The sequence below is a fragment of the Teleopsis dalmanni genome, chromosome 1, assembly GCF_002237135.1.
Source record: "Teleopsis dalmanni isolate 2A chromosome 1, ASM223713v2, whole genome shotgun sequence".
NCBI lineage: Eukaryota > Metazoa > Arthropoda > Insecta > Diptera > Diopsidae > Teleopsis > Teleopsis dalmanni.
The window spans coordinates 81,549,153-81,561,584 of record NC_051846.1 but is presented as its reverse complement, the minus strand read 5'-3'; positions in this window follow the sequence as shown (position 1 = coordinate 81,561,584).

Sequence of the window (12,432 nt, the reverse complement as noted above, 5' to 3'; positions counted from 1 at the left end):
ACTGTATACTTTAATTTTTAAATCCTTAACCTAACCATGTGATCGAAACCACGAAACGCACGCATATCCTCTGTAAAAATAATCCTAAAGTACTGGCCTTCTATGAAAGAAACACTTCTATCAATCAAATTGTCTTAAACAGTAGCCTATAGACAAAACAAATAAGAAACTTCATTTTTTGTTAAAAAGTATTGAAGTAAAAGCAAGAATCATTCTACCATTCATCATCACATCAATCGCATCATTAAACATATATTAATTAGGTGTAGCATCAGAAAGACATTGTGATATTGAAAGTCTGTGTTAGTTAGGTCTATTCATTAAATTTTCCGGTCAGTTAAGTTTCTAGTTCGGCTCTTCTTTTACTTGAAAAAGGCTTCTGACTTAAAAAATGACAGTACAGAAGAGAATATCCTAACGATCTACTGAAAAAATTAAATCAATTTTAATTTTCTTGAAAAAATATTTTAAACTTCTTTCAGAATTAACCACTTCTTATAATTCTTATTAAGAATAGTGTTCATTGCAATTTATTATAAATGATTTTTATTTTAAATAATTATTAAGTAATATTAAATAATTTAATCATATGAGAAAATAAGCTTAAAAATTATTTTATTTCCATGAAATCTTATCTAAGATCAGCAGAATGTATAAATATAAATAAAAACTAACAGAGTTTAAAGCAAAGCCAAATTAATAAATCCAATTAACAAAAATTTAATAATAAATAAAGTTAGTTCAGAAGTAAATAATTACTTATAAAAATTTTCATTACTTATAAAAATTTAATTCAAAAATTACTCACCATTCCAAGTGAGACATTAATGAAACAATCTTTCTAGTATCCTAAGTTAGTCATTAAAACTTCAATATTTATTTAGTCAATATGAAGAGGTTGTTCAAACTGTAAAAATTTTACTATAACATTAATTAGGAAGACCTTGCTATGAATTTGGTAATATATTTTAATTTTGTATAATTTTTTTTCTTGTTTTATTAATTGAAAACCTTGTTCAAAATCTGTTTACTTCGCATACTTGATTTGGTGCGAAAACAAATTTACTCTGATTAAGTGAAGTTCCAAACCGAACCGAGCACGCAAAAAGATACATGCAATCGAATATATAAAACCAAATCTATGAAATGATAAATTTGCTACTTAAATATACAATGTGATTAACTACTGATAATTATTTTGATTGTTTCGGTCTAAAGATGTAGAAAATCAGATAAATTAATGACCAGCACAGATTAGAGGGCATTTGCCCCTAAAGCAAATTTTTAATTCATTAGAAACGGTAATATGCCAGAGCCAAAAACAAAATTATTGAAATATCTCAAATATTTTAGATTTATCTTAAACAATTTGTAGTTGTATTTGTGTTAATTATCTCAACTCAATTTTTATTTATACGGGTTTGAATATTATCTTAATTTTCATTTAATATTTTATGATAGCTATGCAAACTTCTAATGATACTGCAATCCAATTAACTGGTTTAATAATAATATGTAGTAATGTGTAATTGTAGATATACCTAAAGATAATTTATTTTTTGTAAATTCAAAATTAAATGAATTGCTTACATATTAAAGTAAATGTTTAATTTAAGTTTGTTTAGCTAATTGTATAATAATATAGCTGCGTTTCAGCAAAGAATGATCTGATCAGCAATCCACTAAAAGTTGGGCTGATTTACATTCTGATTCATATAGAATTTCTGTCACCAGAACAGATTAAGAACTCTTCTCTAGATTTAGTTCTGGACTTTGTTCACTAAGCTTTAAGGGGCTTTGTGTAAGCAATAGTGAAGTTGGTACAATAGAACTTTTCTGGCCGCTGTACCAGCTGTTGACCGATTTCACGTTTAAACTTTTAATAATTATAATAATAATAATATAAAAAATATATATAGACAAAAGTGGATCGTTATGAATTAAAAATATTGGTGGCAATAATACGGTGCTGTAAGATTACAAAAGATGCAATTTATATTTTTTTCTTAAGGCAAAACGGGTCAGTTTTTTCTAGCATAACTAATTTGGCCTTAAGCCTTGTTAATTATTTTTATTTATGCTACATTCTATTTCAGCAAAGTACATCCAGATCATTGTTTTCTGATACACAAGTAAGACAATTTTGTTGAGGGTTATACATTTCGTAATTCGTATTTACTAGTACTTTTTCAATGACATGTTTAGTTTAAGGATTCTCATTTTACAATGTAGATCGCTTAAGAACTGCTAAATTGTTTAAAATTTCACACTCTCAATACAAAAATGGTAATACTTTTTTGCATCGCATTTTCTTTAACGCTGAAGCTTATTGCTCACTTAGCAGATGAGTCAATAAACAAATATATCACATCTGACGTAATTAAAATCAATAAGCAAATATCAAGAGATCATTAACTCTACAAATTGCCATTGTATGGCTTTAATCTGAAGATGTAATAGATCCGTATTTTTATAAAAATGATACACCGTAACTCAAATCATTGATTTTGTTTGCTATAGCCACATGATTGAAAGTCGTGAAATTAGAAATATGCATTTGAAGACAATTAGTGTCCACTAGTTTATGTCGCAAGCTATATAGCACAACTTGTTTTGGCTCCAATGCGCCAAAAAATTTACCAACAAGATCACCAAGATCTTTAAACAGAACAGACTCTAAAAGTACTTGAGTGGATGTGTTAAAACTAAATGTACAGCTCTTGTAAAAATATTTTTGTACTCTAATAAAATGTTTTTGAGATTTTGTATAGAACAATATTTAGTAAATATTATAAGTTTAATTGCAAAATTTATTTTACATATTATTAAACTCTAATAAAATTTATATCCGGTCTTGAATATAATAATATATAGTTAGTTTTTAGTTACTTTTAATTTACATAGTTCAGTTTTAAACAAATTGTGCAAATTATACTTATTTATGAACATTTTTTATTAGTGTAACAAAAGTTACCTAAACTTTCCTAAAGAAATAATAACAAAAGTGTTTCTCACGTTTTTGGTCTATATTATGAAAATGATTTAGTGCATGTAGTAAAAAAATATTTTATTACTCCTTACTCCTCACTCCAAGAAAGTTATAAAATAAAGAAATTATTACCAATAATTTATTTAGTAATGTATTTTTTACATTAAACTAATAGTTTAAGGTACATTTTCTTTAGTATTTGTATATATTGTTATCTTTACTGTTCTGTTTAATTGAAATAGGTGCTAAGTCTTAAGTATATTATTAAAAATTATTTTATATTAATATATAAAACAAAAACCACTTAGTAACATAACAGAATATGGTAACAATTGTTAAGTTAAGCACTACCAAGTATATGTATTATTTTTATTACTTCAACTGAGTGATTGCATACTTTAAATGGAAAAAATATTTAAATTTAATGAACTGACATTCATTCGAAGCGATTCGAAAAATATTTACTTTAATAAACATCTGATTAAGTACTTTTCAATTTGTCTATACACGATCTATACGTCAGCCAGCAAACAACCAACAACAAATAGAGATTTTTTACTGAGAATATCTGCAAACGTTACCTGGAACATAGTTTGTATTAAATAAAGAAAAACTTTTCAGTGAGCTTAACTCTTATTTGCGACTTATTTGTATCCTTTCTCCACTATGTATTAGTACTGCTCCATTTTCTGTGTCCCGCATGTGAAAACAAACTATTTACGCTTTCCAACGAATTCTCATATCACCTTTCCATGTGCAGTTGATTGATGGCGGTTTCTATGCACTTCTGTATCTGCACTTCTGCTTAAAAATGCATGCATACATGCATACCGCATAGGAATCAAGCTTTAAGCTAGCGATTTGTGTTGTATTTGTTAACGTTCTGTTCATGCTTATTGGGACTATCAAATGATTTACTATATTCATTTAAAACGTTGTTTTTTTTTTCTTGCAGATAAGTACTTTGACATGCTCCATTGCATATGAAATAGTACTGAGGGAGAATTACATGTATTTTGCTCTAACTTAAGATTACATTATAAAAATTTACTTTTATCTTTTAAAAAATAATTTAAATTTAAATCTCAAAATTTCAAAAATATTATTTCCATATTTTTTAAAGTTTATAAGTAAATGTATGTTTAGTAAAACCAGAAAAATTTTTAAAAAATCTGATTCACATTCATAACACTTGGAGGTATAGCTAGAAAGTTATTTTACAAAAATATATATCAAATATGTAGAAAAAGTTTTTTTTTGAAATTGATAAGAATTTAATTGCAACGTGTTAATTATTGAACTAAGTTTATGCTATTAATTACTTATTCCAACGTAGAGTTCGGGTGTGATATATGAGGCTTGAAAGCAATTGTGATGGTATAAATGCTTACTAACATATTAATCAGTTAAACCCAAAATCCTTGCAGATTAAATTAAAATTGTGAATGGATTCCACAAAGTAACTGATTTGGAGAATTCGATAAAATTCTCCAACTTTTGGTAAAACATTTAGGCATTTTACGGCTTTATAATGGAAAATATGCATTGCAAAATAAACAGGAGTTTTAAACAATATATAAATGTAGTAAGGTCATCTAAACGTAATTATATCCGTCACTAAAGTCCATTATTTTCAGATTGTATTTTTTCAAAAATAATATAATTTTCAACAAAAGGAGCACATTCTGTTAATATGGAATCCATTCAAATAATTTATACCAACATTTTAAAAGGCATTCAGATCTACTTAAATACTTTTTTGACAAACTCTCAAATCATAAAAGTCTTTCGATTAAATAGGAAAAGAACTATTTTTGATAGAATTAATTAGTTTTGTTAAAAAAAAATATTCATATTTTCATATTTATATTTCATATTTATAAAAACTTCAACTAACTTTGAAACACAGTTTGCTTATACATATGTCACATAGTAGTTATATGTGAACCATAACTAGGAATACTTCAAATATTATCGGAAATCACTGGTTCTTAATTTTTTAGGAAGATTCTAGCTATAACTCTGCATATTTTCTATGCGTTCTATGCGTAACTTTCAGAGTATCACTGATACCGAATTTCTTAAAACGAGGCTGAGTTCACTCCACATATTTCATTTTATCTGTTAGTAAGTTTCAGATATCCATCTATTACCTAATAAAATTGATGTATACCTATGTGTTCGTAACATTTTTTTAATTATATTGCTGCATTCTAACTATTGTTTTAATATATTTTGAGTAATACCATCTACTCAAAAAGTTCTAACAAAAGGATTTTGTTGTTTGTTAACTACTCCTTAAGTAATAGACCTTTTTAAAAGAATTTTTTTTTGTTATGTTGGTACACCCTTTCTTGACATATGGTCAAGAAATATACCATATACATATATGGTATATTTGAGCGCCATCTGTCAATTAGTTTGTTTACAGCAGCTGTTAATATGAGGCTACCTCAAGTGCATTTAGCGATTTTTGCTATGGAAAATACTTGTTGTACGAGATTTTTTGACCAAACACGGCACCACTGTCATCGCTTAGGCACCATATTTGTCAGATCTGGCGCGGTGCGATTTTTTCCTGTGCCCGAAACTCAAATTGCCCCTTCGTGGTAAGCGTCGATTAATTCGATAAAAGAGAATTCGCTGAAGGAACTAAAAGCCATACTTGCACGGGCCTACGAAATGTGTATGGAAGATTGGGTTAAGCGTTGGTATATGTGTATCGTTTCAGAAGGAGCATATTTTGAAAGAGATAAAATAAATTAGGAATAAAATTTAAATTTGTGTGTTTTATTTACGGATTTTGTAAAATCCGTAAATAAGTACAGAAGGTAAATCTGAAACTTGATAGTAGAATTTTATAATATTATAGAATATTATAAGATAATGTGAGAATATAATACAATATTGTAGTATAGTAAAGCTGTAGTAGAATAATAGAATAGAATAGAATGTAGTACAATATTGTAGAATAATGCAGAATATTTCTATATTAGTGCTGTTAATACTACTGCACTGAAGGCTATATACGTCGTTTTTTATGTTTTTAAAACATTTGGTTATCCAAAATTATTTTTTAATTAGTGCAAGCCATGTATCTTAAATTATTAAAAGCGTTTCATCATATCTTAAAATAAATATGAGTTTTTACAAAGATTAAGAATTACTTAAAGTTTTAATATTTTAAAGTTTTTTTAAATGTTTTGACAAAAGTTGTATTTTGTTATTTCACTTGAAATCATCCCAAATTTATCTTAAAATCCAAGGACTTATTTTTATACATATTTCTTACTTGATTCTTTTTTATATGATAAATGTTTTGCATCGTTGAATGTTAAATATCCCAAAAATAATGCAATTTGAAGCTTAAAAGCATTTAAATATATTTCTTTTGTTGTTTTAATGATGCAAAAGATAAGAACTCACTTCGTACTCGCAATGGTCGGAGTTTTTTTTTATTTTTGAAATGTTCATGTTAAAATACAACTATCATCTTTTGCGATCTTCATAGTTAACAGTAGCAATTCTGAAATACAAGCATATTTTTGATTAATTATTGCATGCTTCAAATATGACAAATTTTTGACAATCCCAAACAAAAATATGCAAATATTAAATAAAATAATTAATAGTAGAAAACTAAACACTAAGTATTTTATTTTTTCAGGGTCACAATTCGTGACGTTCGATTGAGTTAAACATTTGCATGTCAAATGATTGACAGTTTAACAATTTCGTGAGGAACACTTTTGAAGGTCGTCTTTTTAACACCCCACAAACCAAACAATATATTATTATTTTCATTCAAAATGGAAGAGAAATTTCGCTTTTATATTCGTTGCGAAATTTTATGCATCACTACATGCAATACAATTTGTAAAACCTTCGAAAATCATAAAATTGTCAAAATGACAGCATCTTTTATCAATAAATCATTGTGATGTGCGTGCCGAATATAGTACCACATACAGTACCATAACACATTCTATATATCTCCGTTTATGTCAGAAAATATTAAAATTGTTATATATTTTTTAATATTTGCTATTTAATAAAAAAACATATAAAATAAAAAATAAAAATGAAAAATGAAAAAATTGTAATAAAAATGATTTTTATTTACAATTAAATTTATTACGCCCAACCGAAAGTAATTAAAATATTTTTGGTACTCATACGTCGTGTTGTCTTGTTTTTTCGTTTCATACGTCTATGGTTATTAAAATGTCGTAAATGTTAAAAATATAACTTTTATGTTTTTGTTTATATGCTAGTTTATAGTCAGAGTGTATTGAACTACTAAGTTTATGTAAAATTTGTTTTTAAAAAATAATTATAAAAACTTAATTTGTGCTATTAAGAAAAATTAAAAATAAATTAAGTAAATATTTTCTAAAATTTATATGTGTCTAAAATATTTATAGGCAAAGTATTAAAATTAAAAAATTTACAAAGTTAAGTCTTATTTAGCTTAATTTAGTCCTATTATTCGAATATAAACTAAAACTTTTTTTTTATCATTTAAACTCGACGTTTTTTAACAGTAAGATCAGAGTAAGACTTAACTCAATAATATAACAAACTACTCAAAAATAAGATTAAAAGATTATAGAGTTATGAGTAAAACTAATTGAATTTTTTATTATATATATTTTTATATGTATTTATTATACATTTATGTATATAATATATTTATATATATATTTTAAATTTATTTGTGTATATTTTTTATATTTACTTATTTATATATTTATTTATTTTAAAATGCAGTGATTTTCGAAATCCTGTCCACAATATAATCAAAATCTCCATATAATCATTATATTATATATAATAATATTAAGTTTACATTCTATATAAACTAGTTATGAAAAGATAATAAATAATAGTTTATATAGAATTTGAGACTATCGAAATTACTTTTAGAGGATGCTAAATATTATAATTAAATCGGAAATATATAATCTTATTGATTATAATCTTATTGATTCCATATTCGTTCATTGATATTGAGTAGAACTTGGGCTCAATAAGCAATAAGGTAAAAATTATACCAGACAGAGTTATAAGTTCAATGTACGAATCAATATCATTGAACTGATGACTCTGTATAATATAATTTGATACTTTTTTGCTATTAAGGATAATATTACTTAAGATCATAATATATCATTATCAAGTAAGAGATTTTACATTTGCAGTATAAAGGTCATGCAGCTCTTGTGTAAATATGAACCCAATTTCTACTTGACTGTCGCAAGTAATTCTATGAAGTATAATAATTTTATCGCAATTAAATAAATGTTGTACAAATAAAATAAAATAATAGGCATCCTAAATAAACGTATGGGAATCTATAGTTAAAATAGAATAACCTTGTATATAAGACGAATTATGACAATGAAGTTGTGAGTTATAAAAACAATCTACAATATTGAGTTACGTTAATCAAAGGACAAATCAAGTTTTTAAAAGATTGAGTTTCGTTAATCAAAGCACAAATCAAGTTTTTAATCTATATAATATATTATCAATAATGTAGACGCTACAATTGTCATTCATTCGGTATTTATGAATTTAAATTCACTTTTAAATGACCTCCAGGAATAGAATATAAGAGAGAATAACGGATGAAATAAAAAAAATGAGTTAGAAGAAGAAAGGTTGACTTTGGGTAACTAATGTGTTAACGTCTAGAATTACAGTAATCAACATTGATATTTTGAAACAACAGTGTGTCAGTTCAGTCTGTGTCCATAGATAAAAAGTATGTTAGAACCATCTTTGCGTCATATCATGAAACACATCCGACGAATAGTGGTTAGCCTGTATGCTAATGACAACACAGTTCTATATGAACTAATTTAATGTACCCTTTCTATAATCTTTGACCTAACACATGTGAATTGGAAGAATTTTAATTACACATTTATAAAACATTTATAATCATATTAAATTCAAAAGAAAAGTTATTTATATTTTTTTGACTTATTTTATTTCCTAAAACATAAAGGAAAACTCATCCAAAATTAAAATGATTATTACAATTTTACATAATTAAACTTAAATTACAAAATTTTGTTAATAATTTATATAAAGAACATAAAATGAAACAAATTGCTTATCTTAAAACTGATGCATTTTAATTGGAAATTATTATGATTTATGCAAACATTTTAATTACAAGAAACGTAAAATTAATCAAAAAATAAATAAATTTCAAAATAAATCAGAGAAGAGGCGTATGATGTGTGCCATTTTAAATGAAGATAACAATGCCCGCATCATTGCGTATCTACGCAAACCCATAAAACACATGTTAACTCGAGGTTGGCGTTTTTATTTAGCGCATAACTCAGCACAAATAGTCCACTTTCTCTCCATTATGGCCGCTGTTATACGACATTTGAATGGCGGCAGACAGACGGACAAAAAGCACAATTACAAAATTGAAAATGTTATGCATTTGCATTCATGTATATACTCGTATATGCATATATACAGATAGATATGCACTCATGCTAAGCATATGTTTACACATTAGCACAGCACCACTATGCGGTGGTAAGAGGGTCGCGATATGGAAACTACATTAAAGGAACGATGCACAACGAAAGCTTGTAGCTTATAGTCATTTTAAACGTTTTCCGTTGCTCCATACATTTCAAATGCAATTCAAATGCAAAACGTTTTACTGCACCAACTTCAAAATGGCATGTATTGTAGTTGCATTCGAGGCAACAGAATTAGAATTTCAGTAGTCCAACATTTATGGAAAGTTTGTTTACTCTCTCTTCCCTTCCCCTTGTACTTGAAACATATGTCTTCCATGCACATATTCATTTTATTTTGCACTGATTGCTACGGAAACTGTCCCACGTCCAGCAAACCGAGCAAATGGCTTGACTCCTGCTTTTTACTTGGAATAGATTTCTATTTGGCATTACCCATGGTTAGTTCCTTGTAATGTATGACGAATACAACTGTTTAAATATTTAGAAATTTATTTTTAAATTTGTAGAAAATTTTTAAATAATTTGTTTTTTTTTTCAAATAATGTAATGAAATACTGAAATTATTAGGAAGATCCAGTCTATTTTTTAATGATGAAGCTATATTGTGTACATATAAAGAAAAATATTATTTCAGTAAAATATTAATTTTAAATTTAAAAAAAAATAACCATAAAGACTTCGAAAACGTTCCTTTCTATGTCGGTTTTAAAATTTTTCGAACATCTCTTATTGTTAAGCATTAGACATATTCTATATAAGTAAACTTTAAACATAAAAGTTGAGAAAATCAGATTATTTACCACAAACTGGTGTTATTAAGTCATAATTATGTCATTTTTAAAATGCATTATTATAAAACCAAAATTCGATGCTCAAATATAAAATATATATTTTTGCTAGTAGAAAAAAAAATTTATTATTTATAAATATAAAAGGTGTATTCATGCGCTCTTATGTGACGCAAAAAACAACTAGTCTCCTGCTAAAGTCTCTTGTTAATATATTGACATGACTTTCACAATATGTTAAATATTATGTTTTAACTATTAACAAGAGTGACATATTTCCATAAAAGTTAATTTTGTAAATTTTTAAATACTAATTAAAGAAATAAAAACTAAAATGAATAACGTATTAAAAGCAATGTTCACAATGTAGAATATTTTGAAATTTTCTTTTAGAATAAAATTAATTTTAGTTAAACATAATTTATGCCTCAATAAGCATAGTAAGTTAGCTACTTACAAGTTAAAAAACTTCTTAGGCAACATTTTTTGGAGCCATTTAGATGATTAAGGACCTTCATAACTAATCTGTTAGAGCAAGAGAGTAGTATTGCTGCTTTGCGTAGAAATAAGAGAGTTTAGCAAGAGAGTTGTTCTTTTTTCCCCAACTTCGGAGCGGCTAAAATATGTTATATATTCTTAATAACATTAAAAATAGTAATTACTTTATATATTACATTGAAAATATTCTGTGGAGTAACAGTATCTGCAATCATTATTTTTTTATAATAGAAAATAACTTTGCTTTACTAATGCAAAGTATAATATATGCAAATTCCCTACGAATTCAATGACATCTCATTACATGCATACCAATTCAAATATTTATTATTTTAATTATTTATTCCTTTCCTTTAACCTTATTAAGAAGTTAAAAGCTGTCCTTCTGTTAAAATTTCTTTTAAATAATTGTCTCAGAACACAAAAATGGGAAATGTTTCCGCCCAGCAGTCACTTCACAATGATGTCAACCACAAATGGGTTTCATACGCCAAAGGCTAATCAAAAATCTTATTTTACAGACCAAAAAAAAAGGCAAGGAAAATTTTCAAACTAATTAAAAGTTGACATTTTTCCATCCGCAAAAAAACAAAAAAAAAAAAGAAAATAAAAATATGTATGAAATACAAAGCAACAACTTTGTTGGCTTAAAGAAAATTCTTAAAATAATAAGAAAAAATTTTAAAGAGAAATACAGCAAATTACGGAAATGTTAAAAAAATCTGTTCATTAGCCTCATACAACAACAAAAATATTGCGGATGTAATGGGAAGTTGGCAATTTCTTAAAATTTCCAAATTGCTTTCCTTGTCATAATACACATAACAAAAAGCAAAAGCAAAAGCAAAAGAACCCGAACGAGAAATTAGTGACGAATTTTCAGAGAAACATGAAACAACAAAAAAGAATACGACAATGAAAAAATTACGAGCGAAACAAGGTTCCCTGATGTCATTAGGGATAATTTACCCGCTTACGTTCACATCCCTTTTTGCATTATTCCTCACCATTCCTCACCATACACACTTGTGAAATTTACGCAAATACGGCATAAAATAAATATTAAGACAACGGCAAAAACAACAAACAGAAAAGACAAAATCGTATACAAAAAAATGCCAAAGAAGAAAGTCATTAAATTTCTTCTTATTTAATTTTTTCTTTATTACGTTTTAAGGCTGTGCGCCAGCCATTCTCACTTTTACGGCTGAATTTTTTTCATCATTTGTTGACGTTTAGCTGTCATGTCAGCTGTAATATTGTGATGTTTCCGTGGTTATTATTGCTGCTAAGGATATGGTAGGCAACTCCTATTCCAGACACTCTCGCCCGTGTATGCGGCTGTCTGTTAAAGGCGTCGCTTCACATAATGCTTAACGGTTAGGTTTTCTGTTGTCAACTTTACTGATATTTAACATTATTACTTTAATATCCGCGTCGAATTTCATTTAATTTAAACTGATTTGCTGCGAAACTAGAGGTATTTGGTGAGATGATTTTTGTCGGGTTAAGTCTCAGCATCATCAGGCGTTTAGAAATAGAAGAAAATTAACTTGGAAGAAACTTAGACACTTAAAATGTTGGAAATATATATGCCAAAGTTTTTCGAAACGTAGATATATATATATGTGAAAATTTAGAG